Here is a 27471-nt window from a genome sequence, read left to right as displayed (position 1 = left end):
AAAGATATTCAGAGTATTTCGTGGGGCTCGGGGCCCTGCAGGATTGCCCCTAGTTTTCATTTGCAAATATAAAGAAATGAATGGAATTAGAGATTGGAATGACAGCTCAGATACTTGAAAGCATGAGTTGGAGCTGATGTGAAAATAGAGGTAAGCGATTCTTCGGCCTAAAAAGTTGAAGGGGAGATGACTGAAGTCTGCTTTTTAAAAAAAATCAAAAGAATGGTTAGGGTGAACACAAACTTTGCACTGACTTCCAGAATTCTTTTTTGTATAATTATTGAAGCTTTTAAGAGCGACATTTAGAACAATCGGGAAATTTGGAACTTTCTTGAAAATCATGGTGTATTTGATGTAATTCGCTTGCCTGAAGCAGGGAAGTTGAAGCTTTTCAGACACAGAGCACTTTATTTTAATAAGGTAATTTGGTTTTGGAGCCTGAAGAACTGGATTCAGATTCAGTCTCTGACATTTTAAGTGTCAGATCACATAGTTTTTCTAGTCTTATTTTCTTATCTATAAAATAAGTGTTTATGCATCTCAAAATTTACGTATGTAAATGTATTTACAAGCACTTGTGTATTGCTAATTGTTATGAAGCTATAAGATACTGTATTAAAGTATTTTACATCTTTTATGGTAGGTCATTTTGTGGCCGTACAGGAAGGAGAGTAGCTCTCTGTTGGGAGGAAATAAGGTTATTTTAAGAAGTCTTAAAATGTAAGCACACGGAAGCCTCTTTGGGAAAAAGTAGGAAAGAGTAGCAACTCAGAAAAAATTGATAATAGGTAGTAGGAGAGAGAGGGTATAAAAAAGAACTGCATAAATAAAAAATGTGTTAGTTGACCTAGTAGGCTTGGTAACTGGAATTGAGCTTTTTAAAACTTGGAATAATTTTAGACATACAGAAGAGTTAGAAAGACAGTACAGAGTTCCCTACATCCTGTTTCCCCCTGTGTTAGCATCTTACATAATCAGGGTACAGTGATCAAAAACAAGAAGTTAACATTGCTGCAATACTGTTAACTACAGACTTTATTTACAATTTGCCAGCCCTTTCACTAATGTCCTTATTCTGTTCCAGGATCCAATGGGGATTCTACAATGCATTTAGTCATTCTTTTTCCTTAATCTCCATTCTGTGACAGTTGCTCCGTCTTCCTATCTTTCATTACCTTGATACTTTTTTGAAAAGTACTGGTCTGTTACTTTGTGGAATGTATCTCAATTTGAGTTGGTCTGATGTTTTCTCATGGTTAAATTGATGTTATGCATTACTGAGAATACCACATGGGCGAAGTGTTCGTCTCAACACTTAATGTCAGAGGGCACATGATACTAACATGACTTCTTACTGGTGATGATAACTGTGATCACTTGGTTAAAGTAATAATCCACGTGGTGTCTCTACTGTAAACTTACTATTTTCTCTTTTGAAATTAATACATATTTGGGGGTAGGTACTCTCAGGCTTTCAGATGATTACTAATTTTAGCATTCATTGATGGATTTTGCCATTGTGTTCCAATGGTGGCTCTTTTGTTTCCCTCATTCCTTCTGAATTTATTAGTTGACACGCGTCTGTAGAGAACAGTTTTCCTGTCTTCCCCGACCATTGTTGATCTACTGGAATTAATGAATTGGCAGCTGGGTAAAGATAAATTTAAACGTAGTAATTTCTTTGTGTAACATAATTATCACAGTTACAAGGCAGCTTAATCTAAGCCTGGGAGTTAGACGTGGTAGGTTGGATCCTACCAGGAAAGATACTTGAAGAACTGGTCTTTTTGAAAGAGTAGGGCTAGAGAAGATGCTAATGATTGGAGGGGAGAAAAACCTGGCTACAGAAGTTTTATCACCAGAGAGTAATATACTTAAGACTTCCAAGTCTTTTTTCCCCCGACATGTTCTTCAAAATATCTAATTTATGATTATGTTATACTAGATACTGCTAGACATGACATGGATTTTTATGCCTTTATTTTTCAGTTAGTGCTCATTACAAACTTGGCACCTGTTGTTTGAATATTACGTAATGGTTACGTTTACATCAAACTAAGAGTAACTGTTGTGGACTTCTAACTTAATATGTAGAGTCTGGTCTACACGATCCCAGTCCCTCACACACATCTAAACTTAATTATGGACTTGAATGGAATCTGAATTTGTTTTACATCAGGGGCAACGTTGGGTATAGTTGCCACTGGAGAAAAGAAAGGGATCAAGAACACTAGAGGCCCCGTATTTGGAAGAGAGTTCTCTAATTCTCTTCATTTGTGATCCTGGAAAACTGGCAATAAAATAGTAGAGGGAATTCAGCTGGGGGGAGTTTTTGTTCAGGGACCAAGTGGGGCAACGTGGAAGGAAAGTATTTTAAGTATAGAAATGTAAAAGCATGTTTACAGAGTAAACAGTGGATTTATGTAATTTCTCACCATAAGAGAAAAAATATAAGTTCAGGAAGAGTTTTTGGGAATCTATTAAGGGAGAATGTACGATAACTGGTTTGTAAAATGTGCATTGTAATCTCAACTCTTAGGAGGTAACTATTAGAAGTGAAATTGAGACTCCATAGATCAGGGGTCTTATTATGGCATTTTAAAAGTTCTGACTGTGCTCATTTTTGAGGAATAGTTGTTTAAGTAAGGCTTTCTATTTTTCTCTCTGTGCCTACCACTTATTTTCTAGGAAATCAGAATAAGCATTGAAGATTAAATAGATAAAACATGTTGGTGAGAGAATATGAGACAAAGAGCACAGAAGAGTGTGCTCTCAGGAGCTACCTGAAGAGACTTCATGTGTATTTCTTTTTCTGTCCCATGTATTTTTCTGAGTTGTCTCTTGCCTGGTTCCTGTTGTTTTTCTTAAGTACCTGTTTTGTTCTGTGTCTGTTGGGGAATATTTTTTAACTGTTTTGTTTCTAGAAAAAGGCAGAAACATTTTTCAGATAGTTTTGATCACTTACTATTTCCAGACAACGTGCTAGGCATTTAAGACACAAAAATGAATAATAAATGTATTTTACTTTCACAGTGTTCAAAGTTTAGTAGAAAAGGATAGACAATTGTAATATAGTATGAAAGAGTGTCTATTAAATGCTGTGGGATTAAGGAGTAATGGAGGAAGTTGAAAGCTACACAAGATGGTTAAGTCTTGAGTAGGTCAAATTTACCATATCAAAAAGAGAACCTTCTAGAAAGAGGGAATAACATATGCAGAGGCATCGAGGTAAGAAACAGTATGAGGTTTTTTTTTTTTTTTTTTTTTTTTTGAGACGGAGTCTTCGCTCTATCGCCCAGGCTGGAGTGCAGTGGCGTGATCTCGGCTTACTGCAAACTCCGCCTCCCAGGTTCATGCCATTCTCCTGCCTCAGCCTCCTGAGTAGCTGGGACTACAGGCGCCCACCACTGCGCCCAGCTAATTTTTTGTATTTTTAGTAGAGATGGGGTTTCACTGTGTTAGCCAGGATGGTATTGATCTCCCGACCTTATGATCCGCCCACCTGGGCCTCCCAAATGCTGGGATTACAGGCGTGAGCCACTGCGCCCGGCCGAAACAGTATGACTTTTTTCCAGGAACTGCAGTGTTGTGTTTGGAATTTAGTGTTTTACACGGAAGATGAGGAAGAAATAAAGCTAAAGAGGTGGCAGGAGACAGGATATTCTGCTAAGGGTTTTAAGTTTTTATTTTGAATCATTGAAAGCTTTTTAAATGGTGGAAATGACTTAAATTACATTCTAGAAAGATCATGTTAGCAGCAATATAGAGGAATAATTGAAGTAAAAGCCAGATTGAAAGTAGGGAGAACTGTTAGTAGATGGATGTAGTAATCCCAGTCTCAAATAGGTATATACCTAAACCAAGACAGAGGCCTTGAAAATGGAGGATATAGATTTATGAGGTTTTTTTTTTTTTCTTTTAAAGTAGAGTGGAACTTGACTTGTTGACTAATACAGTATTAGTGAAGGAGAAGAAAACAGAATGGATAACTCTCAGGTTTGGAGCATGATACCAGTAACCAGAATAGTCATATAGGAGGAACAGATTGGGAATGAGTTCAGTTTGGTGTGCTTTGTGCTAAAAATTCTCATGGACAGTTAAGTGAAGATGTTCAGAGAGATATGTGTTGGTCTGATACTCAGGAGACAGATTGTGGCTGGAGACAGAGATTTGGAAGTTATTACCTGTAGTTGGTAGACTAAAGATGTGGGTGGAAGTGCCCCTTTTGGGTATAAGTTGGTCAAAGATAGAACATTAACATTTAGGAGTTAAGAGAATGAAAGTAGTTGTATAGTGCTGGAATTTTTCTTTTCTTTTTTTTTTTTTCCATCTGTATGTAGTTGTTCCTAGCTACTGCTGCAAAGGAAGTACTTTTTTTTAAAAATGTATTTTAAGTTCTGGGATACATGTGCTGAACATGCAGGTTTGTTACATAGGTATACATGTACCATGGTGGTTTGCTATACCTATCAACCCATCATGTAGGTTTTAAGCCCTGCATGCATTTGGTATTTGTCCTAATGCTCTACCTCCTCTTTCCCCCCACCCCCTGAAAGGCCCGGGTATGTGATGTTCCCCTCCCTGTGTCCATGTGTTCTCATTGTTCAGTTCCCACTTAGGAGTGAGAACATGAGGTTTTTGGTTTTCTGTTCCTGTATTAGTTTGCTGAGGATGATGGTTTCCAGCTTCATCCATGTCCCAGCAAAGGACATAAACTCATTCTTTTTCATGGCTGCATAGTATTCCATGATGTATATGTTCCACATTTTCTCTATCCAGCCTATCATTGATGGATATTTGGGTTGGTTCCAAGTCTTTGCTATTGTAAATAGTGCTGCAGTAAACATACATGTGCTTGTGCATTTATAGTAGAATGATTTATAATCCTTTGGGTATATACCCAGTAGTGGGATTGCTGGGTCAAATGGTATTTCTGGTTCCAGATCCTTGAGGAATTGCCACACTGTCTTCCACAACGGTTGAAGTAATTTACACTCCCACCAACAGTGTAAAAGTGTTCCTATTTCTCCACATTCTCTCCAGCATCTGTAGTTTCCTAACGTTTTAATGATTGCCATTCTAACTGGCATGAGATGGTATCTCATTGTGGTTTTGATTTACATTTCTCTAATGACCAGTGATGATGAGCTTTTTTTCATATTTGTTTACTGCATAAATGTCTTTTTTTTTTTTTTTTGAGAAAGGTGTGTTCATATCCTTCGCCCACTTTTTGATGGTTTTTTTTTTTCTTGTAAATTTGTTTAAGTTCCTTGTAGATTCTGGATAGTAGCCCTTTGTCAGATGGATAGATTGCAAAAATTTTCTCCCATTCTGTAGGTTGCCTGTTCACTCTGATGGTAGTTTGTTTTGCTGAGCAGAAGCTCTTTAATTTAATTAGATCTCATTTGTCAATTTTGGCTTTCGTTGCCATTGCTTTTGGTGTTTTAGTCATGAAGTTTTTGCCCATGCCTATGTCCTGAATGGTATTGTCTAGGTTTTCTTCTAGGGTTTTTATGGTTTTAGGTTTTACGTTTAAGTCTTTAATCCATCTTGAGTTGGTTGTAAAGTGTAAGGAAGGGGTCCAGTTTCTGTTTTTTGCATATGGCTAGCCAGTTTTCCCAGCACCATTTATTAAATAGGGAATCCTTTCCCCATTGCTTGTTTTTGTCAGGTTTGTCAAAGATGAGATGGTTGCAGATGTGTGGTGTTATTTCTGAGGCCTCTGTTTTGTTCCGTTCATCTATATGTCTGTTTTGGTGCCAGTATCATGCTCTTGTGGTAACTGTAGCCTTGTAGTAATAGTTTGAAGTCAGGTAGCGTGATGCCTTCAGCCTTGTTCTTTTTGCTTAGGATTGTTTTGGCTATGCGGGCTCTTTTTTGGTTCCATATGAAATTTAAAGTAATTTTTTTTCTAGTTCTGTGAAGAAAGTCAATGGTAGCTTGATAGGAATAGCATTGAATGTATAAATTACTTTGAGCAGTATGGCCATTTTAGCAATATTGATTCTTCGCATCCATTAGCATGGAAGGTTTTTCCATTTGTTTGTGCCCTCTCTTACTTCTTTGAGCAGTGGTTTGTAGTTCTCCTTGAAGAGGTCCTTTGTGTCTCTTGTAAGTTGTATTTCTAGGTATTTTATTTTCTTTGTAGCAATTGTGAATGGGAGTTCACTCATGATTTGGCTCTCTGCTTGTCTATTATTGGCGTATAGGAATGCATGTGATTTTTGCACATTGATTTCATATCCTGAGACTGCTGAAGTTATCAGCTTAAGGAGTTTTTGGGCTGAGACGATGGGGTTTTCTAAATACACAATCATGTCATCTGCAAACAGACAGTTTGACTTTCTCTCTTCTTATTTGAATACGTTTTATTTTTTTCTCTTGCCTGATTGCTCTGGCCAGAACTTCCAATACTATGTTGAATAGGAGTGGTGAGAGAGGTCATCATTGTCTAGTGCTGGTTTTCAAAGGGAATGCTTTATCATTTTTATTGTGTCTATTTGATTATTCTCTCTTTTCTTCTTTATTAGTCTGGCCAGCGGCTGTTTTGTTAATCTTTTCAAAAAAACGGCTCCGATTCATGGATTTTTTTGAAGGGTTTTTCATGTCTCTCCTTCAGTTCTGGTCTGATCTTAGTTATTTCTTGTCTTCTGCTAGCTTTTGAATTTGTTTGCCCTTGCTTCCCTAGTTCTTTTAATTGTGACGGTAGGGTGTCAGTTTTAGGTGTTTCTCACTTTCTAATTTGGGCATTTAGTGCTATAAATTTTCCTCTAAACACTGCTTTAGCTGTGTCCCAGAGATTCTGGTACATTGTCTCTTTGTTCTCATTGGTTTCAAAGAAACCACTTTCAGGAACCTCAGTCAATCGTAGGCTTGGTCTTTTCACATGGTCCCATATTTCTTGGAGTCTTTGTTCGTTCCTTTTCATTCTTTTTTCTCTAATATTGTCTTCATGCCTTATTTCAGTAAGTTGATCTTCAATCTCTGATATCCTTTCTTCCTCTTTATTGATTTGGCTCTTGATACTTGTGTATGCTTAATGAAGTTTTCGTGCTGTGTTTTTCATCTCCATCAGGTCATTTATGTTCTTCTCTAAACTGGTTATTATGTTAGCAGTTCCTGTAACCTTTTGTCAGAGTTCTTAGCTTCCTTGCATTGGGTTAGAACATGCTTCCGTAGCTCAGAGGAGTTTGTTATTACCTACCTTCTGAAGCCTACTTCTGTCAGTTCATCAAACTCATTCTCCATCCAGTTTTGTGTCCTTGCTGGAGAGGAGTTGCAATCATTTGGAGGAGAAGAAGCATTCTGGTTTTTGGAATTTGCAGCATTTTTGTGCTGGTGTTTCCTCATCTTCATGGATTTACTTTCGATGGGGTTTTGTGTGAGGGTCTTTTTTGTTGATGTTCATGTTGCTGCTTTGTGTTTGTTTTTCTTCTAACAGGCCCCTCTTCTGCAGATCTGCTGCAGTTTGCTGGAGGTCTACTCCAGATCCTATTTGCCTGGGTATCACCAGCAGAGGCTGCAGAACAGCGAAGATTGCTGCCTGCTCTTTCCTCTGGAAGCTTCGTCCCAGAGGGGCACCGGCCTGATGCCAGCCAGAGCTCTCCTGTATGAGGTGTCTGTCAACCCCTGTTGGGAGGTCTCTTCCAGTCAGGAGGCATGGGGGTCAGGGACCCAGTTGAGGAAGCAGTCTGTCCCTTAGTGGAGCTCAAGCACCGTCCTGCGAAAGCCCTCCTTGTCAGCATCCGCTGCTCTCTTCAGAGCCGTCAGGCAGGAACATTTAAGTCTGCTGAAGCTGTGCCCACAGCTGCCCCTTCCCCCAGGTGCTGTGGCCCAGGGAGATGGGAGTTTTATCTGTAAGCCCCTGATTGGGGCTGCTGCCTTTGTTTCAGAGATGCCCTGCCCAGTGAGGAGGAATCTAGAGAGGCAGTCTGGCCACAGCCGCTTTGCTGCATTATGTTGAGTTCGTCCCAGTCCTTAGTACTGTCAGAGGAAAACAGCCTGCTCAAGCCTCAGTAATAGCAGATGCCCCTCCCCCCACCAAGCTCTGTCATCCCTGGTCGACTTCAGAGTTGTGCTGGCAGCGAGAAATTCAAGCCAGTGGTTCTTAGCTTGCTGGCCTTCATGGGAGTGGGACCTGCTGAGCGAGATGACTTGGTTCCCTGGCTTCAGCCCCCTTTCCAGGCAAGTGAACTGTTCTGTCTCGCCTGGGTTCCAGGCACCACTGGAGTACGGAAAAAAAAAAAAAACCTGCAGCTAGCTCGGTGTCTGCCCGAATAGCTTGCCCAGCTTTGAGCTTGAAACCCAGGGCCTTGGTGGTGTAGACACACGAGGGAATCTCCTGGTCTTCGGATTACAAAAATCATGGGAAAAGCATAGTATCTGGGCCGGATAGCACAGTCCCTCATGGCTTCCCTTGGCTGGGAAAGGGAGCCCCTCACCTCCCCCCAACTCCTTGCGCTTCCTGGGTGAGGCAACACCCCATGCTGCTGCTGCTCGCCCTCCATGGGCTGCACCCACTGCCTAACCAGTCCCAGTGAGATGAACAGGGTACCTTAGTTGGAAATGGAGAAATCACCTGCCTTATGTATTGGTCTCGCTTGGAGCTGCCAACCAGAGCTGTTCCTATTTGGCTATCTTGCCAGATCCAAGAGAATCCATTTTCTTTTTCTTCTCTTCAAGTAAAGGCAATGATCCCGGTATCACGGACTGACTGTAACTGCTCTTACTTCTTGATTATGTTTAATTCTTTATACTTGTGTGATAATTTAGATATTATAACATTTTCTTTCCCATTTTATTTTGTTGCATTTGTTCGAGAGGAGGAAATGCTTCAGACTTCAGGTAGCCATCCCTTTGTAACTCTCATGGGATGTCTTTTTCTTATATATGATTTTGAAGTGGATCATCATTTGTATGTATGTATCATATATACACATGTATTATTAAGTGGCATGTCACCTATATTTAGAGTTTCCTTAGTATAATTAGGATTGGATGGGTATTTGGCTAGTTTTTATAAATGTATGCTTCTCTTACCTAATTTGTGGACCTCATTTTGTTGCTCTTGAACATCTTGATTTATAGTTTTAGCTTGCAGTAGAAAAGGAATGAACTGCTTCTCTGTTTAGTGAATGGATTGTATGTGTCAGGGATACATCTCCCAAGTATGAGTGGGTCAGTTGGGTCTCAGTCAAATTGTTAATTCTGCATTTTACTCATTGTCGGTGTTTTTGTGATGGTTTATTGAATGGTGATTTGTCACACATACATGTTTTCTACATCAAGTTTTTTTTTTTTTTTTTTTTTTTGACTGAGTCTCCCTCTGTCGCTGAGGCTGGAGTGCAGTGGCACTGCGTCGGCTCACTGCAACCTCCTGCTCCTGGGTTCAAGCAGTTCTCCTGCCTCAGCCTCCCGAGTAGCTGGGATTACAGGCGTCCACCACCACATCTGGCTAGTTTTTATATTTTTAGTAGAGATGGGGTTTCACCATGTTGGCCAGGCTGGTCTCAAACTCCTGACGTCAAGTGATCCACTTGCCTCGGCCTCCCAAAGTCAAGTTTTAACTTTTAAAACATTTTAGCCATACTGTGGTCCTTAATTAATGGTTTAAAAAGGGGTACAAGAGAAGATACAAAACAGTTTATCCTTGCAACATGAATGTTTTCTACTTTTTCATGTCTGAAACACTTGCGTTATTAGTGAAGCTTTTAAGATATTACTACTTAGGAATATTTAATTTTTATTGGTGTTATAAAATGTGTTACAACAATGCTCATGATAAAGTAACAAAGTATTTAAAAATTATAGTTTGATCAATATTGCATATATTATTGACTTCATGGTATGTTACTGGAAGACAGGTGTATGTTTCTTTTATTTAAATGATTCAAAATTTATTTAAATTTTCAGATTTAAAATAATAGTAATAGCATGATAATGTTAATATGCTAGTGGTCATAGTTCTGAAACATTGTGTGTGTAGAGGTATGTATATAGGTAATGTGCAATCTTAAAATTTGAAGTTTTTGTACAAAATTTAAGGTGATAATTATATATGCATGAAAGGAAAATAAAAAGAAATTACAATTCATGAAAAATATGGGAAAGAATATGTGGATAATATTAATTTTCCTTATTCTTACTATTTTATTAAATAAATGTAGTTTATGGTTGCTTAATAAGAACACTGTATACAACTGAAGTTTTACATGGGGAGTAGAATTAACTGAAAGAGAGCTTCTGATTGTTTTGTTAAGCCCCTGTTTTTCAGTTGGTGCACTTTTTTTTTCCTTTGAGATAGGATCTTGCTCTGTTGCCCAGTCTGCTCTCGAACTCCTAGGCTCAAGTGATCCTCCTGCCTCAGCCTCCTTAGTAGCAGAGATTAACTTTTTTCTTAAATTGAAGTAATAGATACATATGGCTTAGAATAATTAATTAGTGTAGAAGGGCTTATAATAAAAAGCAATGTACTCTTTCCTGTTTATCTCTTCTGGGGACATTTTTTGTTTTATTTTGGTCTCTTTCATGTTCCAAATGTCTTGAGAATTTTGGTTATCTGTCCATATTTATGAATAAAACAATAAGAAACTAACCAAGAACTATACATATAGATAGGCTTGTTGATTGGGAAATTACTTTTAGGTTAATCTTGCCTGTATTTGCTTCCTGCTCCTGATTTCCTGCCTACCTGGTGTTTGAGTTCACTTGATTTTGGCAGCTTGGCTGTCTCTAGGTGTATTCTCTGTTCGTATTCAGAACTGTGGCCTCCTGTGTCTGCTTTGCTTCATTATTTACACTGTTCTGCTTTCCATCTTCAGAAAATCTGTTGAAATTGCTTGGCTGCTAATGGCTCCATTCTTGTTCTCTAGTCATTATGGATTATTCCTTTTAAAAATTGCTTTACTGCTAGTTTAGTCTGGCTTTGGAAGGGAGAGGAGATAAAAAATAAGCTCTCGTGATATCCCCAGTCTGCCATCTTTACTTGGAAATCCTTTCATGTTAAAGATGAAGAAACTAAGGCCTATAGAAGTAAAATGACTTGTTTGATACTGATGCAGGATTTTTTCAGTGCCGCTTTGCCAGCCGGAAATCTCTGGCCGGCAGCACCCCTGCCCAGGCCTCACTTAGTTCTGAGCTGGCCACTAGTCTCTATGCTCTGCCCACCCAGGCTGGCAGGTTGCGCTCGGCTTACGCTACCAGCCTGGATCCCATGTCTGCTGAGGGCGAGCCAGGCACAGAGCAGCAAAGGGTATGTGAGCAAGCGAGTGTGGGATCCAGCCATGGTGCACAGCCAGGTGTGCCGGCTGCTGTGGTGGGTCTGCGGTGGGATGGGCAGCTTCAGGCACTGGCTTCGTGCGAGGCCGTGGCTGGACCAGGCATACCACAGCAGCTTCCACCTTGGGTGCCAGCATCAGGATGAGGAGAAGGCAGTGGAGCCCCAAAACTTGGAGATGCCAGGAACTGTGGAGCCCCAAAGGGGGCGTTAGAGCATATGAAATCTCGTCTCTACTAAAAATGTAAAAACTATCCGGGTGTGGTGGTGGATACCTGTAATCCCAGCTACTCGGGAGGCTGAGGCAGGAGAATTGCTTGAATCCTGGAGAAGGTGGTTGCAGTGAGCCCACACAGTGCCATTGCACTCCAGCCTCAGTGACGGAGTGATACCCAGTCTCAAAAAAAAAAAAAAAAAAAAAAAACTTGATGTAGAAAACATTATATGTGTGACAAATCACCGTTCAATAAACCATCACAAAAACACCGACAATGAGTAAACAAGACAGCTTGTTTCTGCTGTCTGCAGCCTAGCAAACTGGGGCATGTTACAGCTCTGGCTCGGGAAGTCCTGGGGTCTGGTCCCCCAGAAGGGTCCTAGCTCTTCTTTTGTAGCCCAGCTGGTGGGAGTGTGTCACTGCCTGCAGCTGGGTGAGCTGGTCAGCTTGTTCATGTTATAGTTTGTTCATTCCCACTGCCCTGCTCTGGCCTGTGGCTCTTGGGCTGGCCCTGCCCCTCCAGTGCTTCCCGTCACGTGTGGCCGCAGCCCTGTGATGGCAGAGGGTGGGAGGGCTACGACCATTTGGCAGGTCCCAGGTTCTTGTCCTGCATCCAAGAAGAATAGGGTTATGGGGACAACCACATAGTGAGTAAGGTAGAGAAGAGTTTTATTCCAGTCTCCACACAAGAGGGGACCTGAAGTGGATAGTATTCCCTACCTGAAGGGGGGTAGTCTCCACCTGTGGCTGAGTCCAGGGGTTTTTATGGGCTCAGAATGGAGGAGTGTATGCTGATTGGTCCATGGGCAGGCCTGGAAAAAACACCATTTGATTGGCTGAAAAGGCAGGGAGGAAGTTCTCTATCTGGTCATGGACTTTGCCAGGAACTGGCAGCTCGGTTTTCAGGCTCCAGGCTGTTTTTGGCTTGAAAGTCAGTTTCATTGGACCTGCCCTTGTCTGCCTAGGAATTTGTCTGTCTCCTGCTGCTATCAGTATCATATAGCTAGATAGGACAAAAATGTTGTGTTCTTAGTTTATGAAGGTCTAGTCAAGATTTAAAATTAGTGTTTCCAAAAAACTATTAAACTTTTGTGCTGTAAAATGATTACAGATTTTTTCCTTTGAATCTTGCTTGTTTGCTTGTTACAATTTGTCTATTTGATTCTTCAGTTTTTATATTTTTCCTGAGGGAAAAGATATCTTCTTAATCATCTTTTTATCTTCTACACTTCTAGCACAATGTCTTGTAAATCAGTGTCTAAATATTATTTAAGTAATAATTTGTTTTTATGTTTATTAGCCTGAAGTGCTAATTGCCTGATATTTCTATTTGAAAGATTGTTTTCAGTAATGAGATGAGAATGGAAATTGCTGGGCTGTAACTGTTAAACTTTTTAAATAATCAGGCACATATTTGTTTTCTGTGTGATTTTTTTGAAAGGTTTCTTTGGGCCTTAGTTGTCTCAAGAGGGAAAATATATTTTACCCCTGAATTAGGGATGGACCAAAAGTTCCTTTTTACCTCTTAAGATGTGATTATATTATGAGGCGAGTTAAACTATTGAATCAAATGGCTTGGTTAAATTATGAAGACAAATAGAATGTTTGGGATTAATATGTGATTGGTCACATTAATATGAAAAGAACTTATTTAGCTCAATAGGAAAAAACTTAAAGCTTTACTAAAAGAAATGGGCAAAAGAGACTCTAATAGGTCATTCTGTGATTTACGTACAAAGATGTTAATTGCTGTGTTGCATATCTGTAGTAAAGTGAGAATTTTAAATTACTGTAGATATCCAATGATAGAATAATGAAATTATAGCCACATGATGGATGGGTTAGTATGCAGTTATTAGAAATGGTGTTTCAGAAGAACTAATAACATGGAAAAACTGTAACATAATTACATATAAACTTTATCTTTGGATGATAAGATTAAGAATGATTGTAATTGTCTTCTGTGTACCTCAGATTTTCTTGATTATCTGCAAAAATCAGGTGTTACTTTAGTAATCATAAGAAGGTTATTAAGGATAATTTTTTAAATGCACTGGATGTAGTTAATATTTTTACCAGTCTTTTTCACAAAGGACTTGAGGCAGACATGCTCAGTGAGTCAGCTACTAGCGCCTTATATATACATTTCCTAATTTTGCCTTTAAAATTTTGTAGGTTCAATTCAGACTTTTTCATGTTTAATAAATGTTAATGTCATCTATATATTTTGTATGATTTCTTGTTGAGTTTTGTAAATGAAATAAATGAAAATCTAAACGTGTAGATTCAAAATGTATCTAAATAGTTCTTTTTTACGTAACCGTTAGAAAAAATATTTGGAATCTTTAGGGCTCTAAACTGAGATCAGAAAATCATCATGGTTATCTATTTGGTACCTATCATCAGTGTCATCTATCTGGTCTAGTATTATGTCTTGTTAAGCAATGTGAATAATCTTATGTTTAATTTCTTAGAGATCATACTTAAATATTCAATGATTTTCCACTAAATTTGATAAAAATTAAGTTACCATGTAGTAACTGTATTCCATTTTAATTTTTTACCTTTGTCCCCTATGTTTTATAGAAGGTGAATGAAGGCTGTCAGTGAGGTAGGATTGGGAGGGGTATAGGTTAACTGTTGGTTTGTCTTCTTCTGACACATCAATCAGGGAGGGTGGAAGACAGGTAAATAGGCTCCCCTTGGCTTAGAAACCAGTAGGCTTCAGAAAGATATTCTAGGTAGCTATGTGCCACCTTGATTGTGATCATATAGGGTCTGGTAATTGATCTTATAGTCTGGAGTTGGACTTTACCAACATAACCAGAAAAGATCAGATTTTTGGCAGCAGACTCACATTACTTAAATTTGTATAACATTGAAATATAAATAAGAATACTGATTTATTTTTTCTGCTGCTAGGGGAGTGGGGGCTAGTGAAGAGGGCTCTCATTTCCAGGAGTTAGAATATTTATATTTACTTCCAGGGGAAACCCTTTCAGATATGTTTCAGAATCATGTATTTTTTTTAGATTTTAGAAAGTGAAGAAGTAGTATTTAGTGAATTTTAAGAAACACCGAGTGGGATCTAGGGTGGTACTGTAATCAAATACATTAGTATGTCTGCAGAAAAAATTTGAATATTCACAGTAAGTGGAGTAAATAAAGACTTTATGTACATTTATGTAAGGATTTGCTGCCAGATAAGTTCTGAAAGAGCTTTTGTTCTTAAGAACTTCTTTGACTTCAGGGGATTGTGGACCTCTATTAAGCTTTCTGGGAAACTGAATTAGTGTTTAGAAGGTTGCCTGGTAAACATGGAATTAAAATGACAGGGAGTGGGTAGGCGTGAGAGCTTTTTTCATCAGACCTCACTGTGTCTGCAGTAGAAAACATCCCTTTAGTGATTATTTTTATGGGTCCTACAGCTTCATTGCCCTTTTTTCCTGAACAGTACTGAATGCATATTGTAAGTTTGCCCTCAATCCTTTATTTTTAGGTTTACCACCTTCTTTCTGTTGAGGTATCATTGTTACTATTACACATGTTAATGGATTAAACTACTACTTACTTATTTTTCCTAGGCCTGAAAAATTTCAGATTCTTCTCTTTGTGTGTAAATTTAATTAGCTTAACCCTAGAGGAGGGAGAATGGTATTTGCCTCATTTACAAGTTTTTGCTCTTCTTTACTCCTAAATCAGTGTAACTCAAAGCATTTCTAAAGTAAATTGCACTTTGCTTTCAGAGCTCTAAAACACTAAAATATTTGTGCTTTATTCGAATAGATTTAAAAATTATAGTATGGTTTATTTTCCTTTAAAAGACATTTCATTGTTATAAACACACAAACAAAAACCCAAGGCCAAAACCGGAATATTATTGTACATGTCATAGGTTAAGTAGGAATGGTTTCTGGACTTTGGTGCAATAACTCTTTACTGATGAAGAGGTCTATAGTTTGTTTAAGAACTATCCCACTTAAAAACCAATCCATACACTTCTCATGCAGCTGACTCCCTCCCCACTTTCCAAAGCTCAGAATGGCAGCAGATGATATAGCAAACACATAACTGCAAAAACAGCTACAGCAGCTACCTGGGTGAGATGGCTGCCACCTGCAGCCTCAGTGAATCTGGCTTCACACCACATGCCTTGAATGTGGCCCTTCCCAAAAGTAACATGTTTATTGCCTCACACTTCCAATCATGGGCCTCAAGAGTTTGTGATTTATTTATTTTATAAGCTATAGATATATATAACTGATAACTCTGGATTACTGGTGAATAACCAGAATGAACACCACTTTAAAAGAAAAATGCTGTGACTATCATTAAATGCTTTTATAAGGCTAAGAGAAAGATGCACGGAGTGAAAAGAACTTTCGTTTTTGAGATGGAGTCTTGATGTGTCTCCCAGGCTGGAGTGCAGTGGCATGATCTCAGCTCACTGCAACCTCCACCTCCCAGGTTCATGTGATTCTCCTGCCTCAGCCTCCCAGGTAGCTGGTATTACAAGTGCCTGCCAACATGCCTGGCTAATTTTTGTATTTTTAGTAGAGATGGGGTTTCAGTATGTTGGCCAGGCTGGTCTTGAACTCCTGACCTCAGGTGACCCGTCTGCCTTGGCCTCTCAAAGTGCTGGGGTTACAGGTGTGAGCCACCTCACCCAGCTGAGAAGATGTTCTTACTTTAAAATGTTTGGACATTTTTGCAAGTTTGATACAGTTTCTGAGTGCTCATAACACCCCTGACTGTTTAATGCACATACTTAAGATTTTCAGAACACTTTTAGAGAAACTGACATGTGATCATATTCTAATTTTGTAATTAAATCTAGTAAGGGCAGAGACATTCTCAGAGAGGTGTATTATGATGTTTTCCCTACTCTGGATTTTACATGGAAAGAGATGCTCAGTTTTATTTCTTCTTCATACCCCCTTCCTTAACCCTCTCTTTCTCCTGTCATCCTGTTCATCCTACTCCTCTTTTTTTTTCCCCCCCAGGAACTTTAGCTTTCTCCTTTGCACTGTCAAATTTTCCTGAAGTGGCTACATCCTTGTCATATTTCTCATTCAGCTTTACCTCCTTATTATTGTAAGGCTGCTTTTTGTTATCAGTAAGGGTACTCTACATCATACCTAACATTTTGGTCTTCAGTTAAGATGCCAGTGTTTGTGGATTTGTTCTTAGGATACAACTCTAAACAGAACAAGAAGCTAGCTGGCAGTGATAGTTTGTGGACATTAGGATCCTTCTTCCTGCCTCTCTTAGCTGCTCCAAAATGCTTCATTCCCAGATCATCAAATTTAGATTTCCTTTCTTAGACGTTGTCTCCGACCTGCAAGAGGACTTCTTAAAAACCTGCAACACTAATGGGGATCTCTGGATTTTTCTTTTTGTACTTCTGGCCTATACAAAGAAGGGAAAGTAGATTTTAGCCCATTGGTTTCTTGGGGTCACCTTTAGTCATTATTGACTGCATTATTTGCTAGTCCCCATATGTATGTGTGTGTGTGTGTGTGTGATGTATGTGCGTGTGTGTGTGTGTGTGTGTGTGTGTGTATGTGTGTATATATATATATTTTTTTGGGAGACAGTCTCACTCTGTCGCCCAGGCTGGAGTGCAGTAGCTCAATCTCGGCTCACTGCAAGCTCCGCCTCCCAGGTTCACGCCATTCTTCTGCCTCAGCCTCCTGAGTAGCTGGGACTACAGGCGCCCACCACCATGCCTGGCTAATTTTTTGTATTTTTAGTAGAGACGGGGTTTCACTGTGTTAGCCAGGATGGTCTCGATCTCCTGACCTCGTGATCCGCCCGCCTTGGCCTCCCAAAGTGCTGGGATTACAGGTGTGAGCCACTGTGCCCGGGCTAGTCCCTGTATATATTTTTAAAGAAGAATTTGGTAGGTTCATGATGATTAGGATAGATATAAATGTATTTATCAGAGACTATCTTAAATATGCATTTCTATGCCATTTTCAGTTAATGTATTTGGTTTCACCTGCAATATTTGTCGAGCTGTTAGGACAAAGACTAATAGGAGTTTCTGAAGCTTGATACTCTTATAACTAACTGTAACTAATTTAATACCCTTGAGTGTATTTCTGAAGAATTCTTTATAAACTGATTTTTTTTTGAAATATAACTTTTAGGTATATTGGCAAACTTACTAATTAAAAGAGTTCTTTTGTGAATCCTTTTGAAAAGTGAATTATCAACCTGTAATTTGTTTCTTTGTGTAAACCTGTATTTGCATAAATCAAATTTGTTTTAAATAGGGTATGTCTAGAAATCTTGATGCATGTATCTGAAAAGAAAATTTCTGTTTCATGTGAAGAATTCCGATTTGGTACTTTCAGTAAGTAAGACCTGCCAGATTATTTTAGTTCCACTTTTTTTTAACAAAATGCTATCAAAATATTCTTTACAGCCTAAATTAAGGGGGTGACAAGAGTTTATGTAAGATTGAACTATGTACAGTATGCTTTTAAACTGTATTTTCTTAAATAGTAATGGGTAGTGTGAAGTTTTGCAAAGTTTAAAAAGTTATTCAGAAGTTTTTTTCTCTTTTAAAAGCATAACTGGAATCTGAAATTATTTTGCTAAATTTAGCTTAGTCTGTAGTTAAAGAAGTAGATGTATATGGTGCATTTAAATATAATGTTTGTTCACTTACTACTTACTATTGTTTGATTAATATCCAGCAATTTATTGCTCTGCTTAATACTTGGAAGATAGTAATGATAATTCATCTTCTTAGTTTGAATGCTTGAAATAGCCGTAAGCAGTTACCTAGTCCTTAATATAATATAAAATGGTAGATTTATACTGAAAATATAAAATAAAATAAAATGTGATTCCTATTGTGTAATATTTAACCGCATCATTTTCTTTAAATATAGGGTTTTTTTGTTTTTTTTTTTGGTTGTTTGTTTTTCAGGGCTGTCTGGGAGCCTCACTAGTATTTATTATATTCTTTCTTTGGGAAAGTTTATACAAACTAAAGCTGAGAACATTGGGAACTTGTCCACATCTCTCACATCCTCTGCATAGCCTACTAGATTTACATTGTCAGTCAAAGGAGAACCCTTTCATGATCTAACATACGTTCTGTTAGAGCCCATGGAAATTAAATCCTTTCCTTGATAACTGAGGAGGGAGTCTGTGGGTTAGGGAACTCTTAGAAATTTCCTGGAAACTAGGAGAAACACTTGTAATATAAATCAGGCCAGCTATATTTGTCCATGACCTTAACAAGTTGAGAGTCAAGGATAATGCACAGGACATTATTAAGTTCAAAACTAGAAAGGAGACAACAGATCAGGAGCAGAGGTTTCAGGATCAAGTTCAAGTCAAGGATATGGAGAAATTGTTCAAAATGTAGGCCTTGAACTATGTGAGGGTGTTCACACTATGTTGGAGAGAACTAGACAGAAGCAGCCCAACTGAGTTCAGTTGTTTACTCAGTTATTCAATGTCTACTATTTTTTAGGGGTTATGGATATTAATACATAGTCAGGATCTTTAAGGACTTTATGAGCCTGCCACAAATCAATATGTGATAGGGTGAGACCCATTGTGTCTTAAAGAATAATAGTTGTGAATGCTGGTCTTTTGGCAGCATGACAGTGATTTGGAGTATGAGTAGTATGAGTACGAGAGGGAAAGCGTCTCTCTTTCTTAGCTGTTGAATTTATGATTATCTACCCAATATATCTGCCATGTCACTGGCCATTCCTTCATATGCCCTCATTCCATTCGCTTTTTTTTTTTTTTTTTTAAGATGGAGTTTCGTTTTGTCGCCCAGGCTGGAGTGCAGTGGCACCATCTTGGCTCACCACAACCTCCATCTCCTGGGTCTGAGCAATTCTCCTGCCTCAGCCTCTTGAGTAGCTGGGATTACAAGCACGTGGCACCACACCCAGCTAATTTTGTATTTTTAGTAGGTTTCACCGTGTTGGCTAGTCTCGAACTCCTGACCTCAAGTGATCCACCCGCCTTGGCCTCCCAAATTGCTGGATCACAGGGGTGAGCCTGTGTGCCAAGCCCTACTGGCATTTTTTTTTTTTTTCTTGACAGAATCTTTGTTTCCCAGGCTGGAGTGCAGTGGCACAATCTCAGCTCACTGCAACGTCCGCGTCCCATGTATAAGCAATTCTCTTGCCTCAGCCTCCTGAGTAGCTGGGATTACAGGTGCCTGCCACCACACCTGGCTAATTTTTTGTGCGTTTTTAGTAGAGACAGGGTTTCACCATGTTGGCCAGGCTGGTTTTGAACTCCTCACCTCAGGTGATCCACCTGCCTTGGCCTCCCAAAGTTCTAGGATTATGGGCATGAGCCACCACTGCCCAGCCCTCATTGGCTTTTGAAGGTCATTTTATCTTTGAGTTTATTTTAAAAATATGTATATCCATATGAGAGATTACATTTTAAATTTAATATGACTAACACTTTTAATGATTATCTGACGTTGATTAACATCTAGCCACTTACTCTGTGACCTTGGGTAATTTGATTAACCATTCTAAGCCTTGGTTTCCTCATCAGTAAAATGGGCATAGCAACAGTACTTACCTCTAAGGTTAAGGATTAAATAAGACAGTATATGCATAATAGTTGTCCAGTGCCTTACACGTAGTAAGTGTTCAACAAATGTTAGATATTTTAGCTTTAATGTTGACACAGTATTTTTTTGGTGCTGCTTTGCCAGCTGGAGACCTCTGTGGCCAGTGACACCCCCATCTGGTCCCTGCTTGTGCCCAGGCTCACTGCAGGAGGCGCCTACCCACTAGGTCCATTGGACCACGCCTGGCTTGCACTCTGGCCCAGATCCTGTGCTTGTCACGGGATCCACACTCAGCCTGTGTCTGGCCAGGTGTTCCCCAGCCTGCCTGTGCTACAGCTCATTCAGTCCCACTGCCCTGCTCCCAGCAGTGCCTTGGGGGCTGGCCTGGCCCTGCTGCTGCTTCTCACTGCATGGGGGCGCTGCCCGGTGCCGGCAGAAGGCCACAGTGTTACAGCCTTTTTCCTACCTGTGTTCGGTGGTTCCTGAGTTCTTGTCCTGTGTCCAAGAAGAATGAGGTTACACTGAGAACTGAAGGGTGAGAAGGGCAGAGAAGAGTTTTATTGAACAACAGAACAGTTCTCAGTGGAGAGGGGACTCAAAGTGAGTGGTCCCCCACCGGAAGGTGGGTAGTCCCCCACACCCGGAGACGGGCAGTTCCAAAATATGGCTGAGTCTGGGGCTTTTATGGGCTCAGAATGGGGGAGTGTATGCTGATTGGTTTGTGAGTATGCAAAAAAGGCTAAAACAAAGGCACCACTCAAAGGTAGGCATGACAGTGTAAAAAAGCCAATTAGGGAAGGGTGTGTGTATGTAAAATAGGTGAAGGGTGAGGATCAATCAGAGGAAAGAGCACCAGACAGGAAGAGAGGTTCTCAGTCTGGCCTGTAGATGTATCTGAGACTCATAGCTTGACTTTTAAGCTTTAAACTGCCTTTGGTTTGAAATTGAGGTTTCACTGTGGACCTGCCCCTGTCTGCCTAGGCATTTGTCTGCCTCCTGCTGCTATCAATGTGGGGTAGGAAGTAGGTTGACAGGAAGGAGACAAGAATTCCAGGTAAGAGTGCTCTGAAAACAAATTTTGTAATTTTGTTATTCTTAATTAAGTCTTTCTTCTTTCTTATCCTCTGTATGCTGTTAGTTGCCAAATCCTGTTGACTGTTTTCTTTTACGGTATCAGAACTCTGACCTGTTCTCTCCATTCCAATTGTCAGTACCTCTGGATGTTTATAGTTATTTCATGAATAATCTTGCCTTTAGTCTCTTTTAACTGTCACCTTATAAAATACAACTTTGATCATTTTATTACCCTTGTCAAAACCCATCAGTGTTTTCCCATTGACCTCTCTTTAACGTGACGTTCAAAACTGCAAAATCTGGCCCGAATATATTTTTCCTACCTTTATCTCAATGTTCTTTGACATGAATTCTATGTTCTAGTCACTTAACTGAGCATTGCTCTCTGAAAGTGGCCTCAAGTTGTTTTGACTCTGACTGTTCATTTGGCTTAATGTTTTACTGTCTTTGTCTGCATGGCCAAACCCTAAAGTGTCTTTCAAAACAACCTTCATATGGTGCTGTCAATTCTTAATTGATTAATTCTTCAAATGGAAAGAAATCTCTATGTCTTAAATTTCCCTCAAGTTGTATTTTTCTCTTTTGGTAGTATTTTTTTTTTTTTTTTTTTTTTTGAGATGGAGTCTCACTCTGTCACCCAGGCTAGAGGGCAGTGGCGCGATCTTGGCTCACTGCAAGCTCCGCCTCCCGGGTTCACGCCATTCTCCTGCCTCAGCCTCCCGAGTAGCTGGGACTACATGTTGCAGGAAGTCAGGGACCCCGAACAGAGGGACCAGCTGAAGCCATGGCAGAAGAACATAAATTGTGAAGATTTCATGGACACTTATTAGTTCCCCAAATTAATACTTTTATAATTTCTTATGCCTGTCTTTACTGCAATCTCTGAACATAAATTGTGAAGATTTCATGGACACTTATCACTTCCCCAGTCAATACCCTGTGATTTCCAATGCCTGTCGTTAATTTCTTAATCCCGTCATCTTCGTAAGCTGAGGAGGATGTATGTCGCCTCAGGACCCTGTGATGATTGCGTTAACTGCACAAATTGTTTGTAGAGCATGTGTGTTTAAACAATATGAAATCCGGGCACCTTGAAAAAAGAACAGGATAACAGCAATGTTCAGGGAACAAGGGAGATAACCTTAAACTCTGACTGCCGGTGAGCCAGGCGGAACAGAGCCATATTTCTCTTCTTTCAAAAGCAAATGGGAGAAATACCACTGAATTCTTTTTCTCAGCAAGGAACATCCCTGAGAAAGAGAATGCATCCCTGAGGGGAGGCCTCTGAAATGGCTGCTTTGGGGATGGCTGTCTTTTACGGTCGTAGCTGAGGGATGAAATAAGCCCCGGTCTCCCATAGCACTCCCAGGCTTATTAGGACGAGGAAATTCCCGCCTAATAAATTTTGGTCAGACCGGTTGTCTGCTCTCAAACACTGTCTCCTGATAAGATGTTATCAATGACAATGCGTGCCTGAAACTTCATTAGCAATTTTAATTTCGCCCCGGTCCTGTGGTCCTGTGATCTCGCCCTGCCTCCATTTATCTTGTGATATCTTATTACCTTGTGAAGCATGTGATCTCTGTGACCCACACCCTATTCGTACACTCCCTCCCCTTTTGAAAATCACTAATAAAAACTTGCTGGTTTTACGGCTCGGGGCATCACGGAACCTGCCAACATGTGATGTCTCCCCCGGACACCCAGCTTTAAAATTTCTCTCTTTTGTACTCTTTCCCTTTATTTCTCAGACTGGCTGACACTTAGGGAAAATAGAAAAGAACCTATGTGAAATATCGGGGGTGAATTTCCCCCGATATCTGGCGCCCGACATGGGGCTCAAACCCACGACCCTGAGATTAAGAGTCTCATGCTCTACCGACTAGCGCCTGCCACCACACCTGGCAATTTTTTTGTATTTTTAAATAGAGACGGGGTTTCACTGTGTTAGCCAGGATGGTCTCTATCTCCTGACCTCGTGATCCCCCTGCCTTGGCCTCCCAAAGTGCTGGGATTACAGTCTCTTTTGGTACTTAATGTTATCTACATTGTATTATAGTTGCTTATGTACACCTTTTTGCCACTAGTTGATGGTAAGTTCATTGAGAACAAAAACAATGTTCTACTTATCTTTGTAAAATTAATGGGACAGTAGTATGTTTTAATAGATGTTCAGTAAGTCTTTTTCCCCCCCCAAAAGAAAAATGAGTGATTATTTTTTGACAAAGACCAAATATGCTAATTACCACAGCTGGATAAAAAATTGAGCAATGAAATGTGTGAATTGTTGTCTTTTTTTTTTTTTTTTTTTTTTTTTTGAGACAGAGTCTTGCCCTCTTGCCTGGGCTGGAGTGCAGTGGTGTGATCTCGGCTCACTTCAACCTCTGCCTCCTGAGTTCAAGCAATTCTCCTGCCTCAGCCTCCCGAGTAGCTGGGATTGCAGGCGCATACCACCACGCCTAGCTATTTTTTTGTATTTTTAGTAGAGACGGCGTTTCACTGTATTGGCCAGGCTGGTCTCAAACTCCTGACCTCGTGATCTGCCCACCTCGGCCTCCCAAAGTGCTAGGATTACAGGCGTGAGCCACCGCGCCTGGGCTGAATTGTAGTGTTTATAAAGATTAATAATGTAAACAAAGTCTTAAATTCTGAAATTGTATTTTATAAATATATGAGAATTTAGGGCATTAGGCTTATTCCAAGCACTTTAATTCATGTCTTTATGTAGATAATACTGTCAACCCATTAGGCATATGATTGTATGCATAGCTGGTTCAGTTTTTAATTTTGTTTTTTTGCTATTTGGCTATTAATAAGCTTTTGTCTTTATAGAACTAGTATCAAGCATCTCTAGTTTCTAATTATTCAGAACAAGTTAAAGTAGCTTAATACTCCTGTTTCTTTTCCGATTTATTATAGGGTTTTAAGTGCCTAAAGTGAGGGAGAGAAAAGGAGACAGTATTTAAGGAATTTAAGATCTTGAAGTGGAAAAGGCCTAGAAGAGCCATAACTGCTGAGTCTTGGAAAGAAAATGAAACAGAGTGTCTGCATGCAATTTCCTTAAGGTACAAATGAACACCACTATCTTCTCTCAGGAAGAAGGAGCAACTTTACAGGATTATTTTCTTCTTAAATTCTTTTTTTTTTTAGACAGAGTCTCACTCTGTTGCCCAGGCTGGAGTGCAGTGGTGCGATCTTGGCTCACTGCTGCAACCTCTGTCTCCTGGGTTCAAGCGATTCTCCCACCTCAACCTCCCGAGTAGCTGGGATTACAGTCAGACGCCACCACATCTGGCTAATTTTTGTATTTTTAGTAGGGGGTTTCACCATGTTGGCCAGGCTGGTCTCGAACTCCTGGCCTCAAGTGATCCACCCACCTCCACCTCCCAAAGTGCTGGGATTACAGGCGTCAGCCACCACTCCCGGCCCCTTCTTAAATTCTTCTAAGAATATTCACTTTGTTTAAAAACTGGGTTAATCTTTTCAAATATTAGAGACTGCTAGGGTAAGCTAATACCCTAGTCTGATACATTAATTTTTTTTTCTTTTTCCATAAGTTATTGATGTACTGGTGGTATTTGGTTACATGTGTAAGTTCTTTAGTGGTGATTTGTCAGATTTTGGTCCACCCATCACCCGAGCAGTATACACTGCACCATATTTGTAGTCTTTTATCCCTCACACCCCTCCCACTCTTTCCCCCAAGTCCCCAAAGTCCATTGTATCATTCTTACAGCCTTTGCATCCTTACAGCTTAGCTCCCACGTATCAGTGAGAACATACAATATTTGTTTTTCCATTCGTGAGTTACGTCACTTGGAATGATAGTCTCCAGTCTCATCCAGGTCACTGCAAATGCTGTTAATTCATTCCTTTTTAGGGCTGAGTAGTGTTCCACTGTGTGTGTGTGTGTGTGTGTGTGTGTGTGTGTGTATACACCACTTTGTTTATCCACTCATTGATTGATGGGCATTTGGGTTGGTTCCATGATTTTGCAATTGTGAATTGTGCTGCTATAAACATGCATGTGCAAGTATCTTTTTCAAATAATGAAAAAGATTATCTTTTCCTCTGGGTAGATACCCAGTAGTGGGATTGCTGGATGAAATGGTAGTTCTACTTTTAATTCTTTAAGGAATCTCCACACTGTTTTCCATAGTGGCTGTACTGGTTTACATTCCCACCAGCAGTGTAGAAGTCCCCTGATCACCGCATCCACGCCAACATCTATTATTTTTTTATTTTTTTTATTATGGCCATTCCTGCAGGAGCAAGACGGTATCACTTTGTGGTTTTGATTTGCATTTCCCTGATCATTAGTGATGCTGAGCGTTTTTTCATATGGTCATTGGCCTTTTGTATGTCTTCTTTTGAGAATTGTCTACTTACATTCTTTACTGTTTTTGATGGGATCGTTTGTTTTTTTCTTACTGATTTGTTTGAGTTCATTGTTGATTCTGGTTATTAGACCTTTGTCAGGTGTATAGATTGTGAAGATTTTCTCCCACTCTTGTGTGTTGTCTGTTTGCTGACTGTCCTTTTCTCTTTAGTTTAATTAGGTCCCAGCTATTTATCTTTGTTTTTATTGCATTTGCTTTTGGGTTCTTGGTCATGAAATCCTAAGCCAATGTCTAGAAAGGTTTTTCCAGTGTTATCTTCTAGGATTTTTATAGTTTCAGGTCTTAGGTTTAAGTCCTTGATCCATCTTGAGTTGATTTTTGTATTAGGCAAGAGATGAGGATCCAGTTTCATTCTCTTACATGTGGCTAGCCAATTATTCTAGCACCATTTGTGGAAAAAGTTGTCCTTTCCCTACTTTACTTTTTTGTTTGCTTTGTCGAAGATCAGTTGGCTGTAAGTATTTGGGTTTATTTCTGGGTTCCCTATTCTGTCCCATTGGTCTGTGTGCCTGTTTTTATGCCAATATCATGCTGTTTTGGTGACTATGGTCTTACAGTTTGAAATCAGATAGTGTGATGCCTGCAGATTTGTTCTTTTTGCTTAGTTTACTTTGGCTATGTGGGCTCTTCTTTGGTTTCATATGGATTTTAGAATTGTTTTTTGTAATTCTGTGAAGAATGATGGTGGTATTCTGATGGGGATTGCACGGAATTTGTAGATTGCTTTTGGCGGTATGGTCATTTTCACAATATTGATGTTACCCATCCATGTGCATGGGGTGTGTTTCCCCTTGTGTGATCTGTGATTTCTCTCAGCAGTGTTTTGTAGTTTTCTTTGTAGAGGTCTTTCAACTCCTTGGTTAGGTATATTCCTAAGTATTTTTTTTTTTTTTTTTTTTTGCAGCTATTGTACAAGGAGTTGAGTTTTTGTTTTGATTCTCCACTTGGTCGCTATTGGTGTATTGAAGAGCTACTGATTTGTGTACATTAATCTAGTATCTGGAAACTTTGCTGAATTCCTTTATCAGTTCTAGGAGCTTGATAACATTAATTTTGTGTGTACATGTAATTTCAGAAATTTCCACATGATGGCAGAAGATACTTATGTCTGGGAAGATTAAATGAAAACTTTAAATTTTATCTGAAGTAGTATTTGTCTTTTTACATTCTGACTAGTACATTTCATATTTGAATTGTCTGTTACAGATTTGTTGCCACTTTGACTATTTTATATATATGTTTTAACTAATTTTAAAAGGGAGTAAATATTTTTTCTACTATATACAATGTTAATCCATTTTTGAAGGCTTCATGGGTAATCACTGAATAGTGTTTAAATAATTGGTTTGGTAAAAGTCATTTTTCTTAGTAAGTTTAAGGGATACTGAAGGCATTTATTTACCAGTTCTAGATGAATATATGAAACCCAATATGTGAAATTTTATTTGACTTTATTTTAGAAATTAAGGAATTGGTTCAACATACATTCTTTTGTGTTACCTAGAATTTTGAATGACCGCTTCATTGTCTCATTACCATTTTGATTCTTGCTTCCTTTCCCTGTCACTGTCAAGTGTTCTCTTAAATTTTCTTTGTCTTAATTGAAGAAATTATTTCATTCAATAAACATTTATTAAATGCCTTCCATGTTTCAGATCCTGCTCTATAGCCTGATGATTCATAGTAATTCAAAACCCCAACAGAGAGAGAATCTTCGTTTTCGGGATTTCCCAGTCTTGGAAGGCAGCCATCAAACACATGATTGTTTTTGAGTAAATTTTTGTACTTCTTACTACAATAAAATATATTTATAATAAAAATTTTAAGGAAGATGCTGCTTTATAGTTAGCAGATTAATTGTGAAATTATGAGTTATATCATTGATGACTTGGAAAAGATAAAAATAGAGATTTGGAAATTTTGTGAAAACTTAAATAGG

At 39.3% G+C, this 27471-nt stretch overlaps 1 protein-coding gene and 1 long non-coding RNA gene across 2 annotated transcripts in view; both read left to right on the top strand.

Moving 5' to 3' along the window:
• Nucleotides 1–27471, top strand: part of SDHAF3 (succinate dehydrogenase complex assembly factor 3) — a 68789-nt gene that overhangs the window by 1918 nt on the left and 39400 nt on the right. The gene's annotated exons all lie outside the window — the stretch shown is intronic.
• On the top strand, nt 1–27471 carry LOC129534643 (uncharacterized). The gene is made up of 3 exons (XR_010134710.1): nt 1–150; nt 24052–24197; nt 27188–27471. It is a non-coding gene; the product is annotated as an uncharacterized lncRNA (long non-coding RNA).

Source organism: Gorilla gorilla, chromosome 6, assembly GCF_029281585.2.
Source record: "Gorilla gorilla gorilla isolate KB3781 chromosome 6, NHGRI_mGorGor1-v2.1_pri, whole genome shotgun sequence".
In the NCBI taxonomy this organism is placed as follows: domain Eukaryota; kingdom Metazoa; phylum Chordata; class Mammalia; order Primates; family Hominidae; genus Gorilla; species Gorilla gorilla.
The sequence above is the reverse complement of the archived record's forward strand: the minus strand, read 5'-3'. Positions and strand labels throughout refer to the sequence as shown.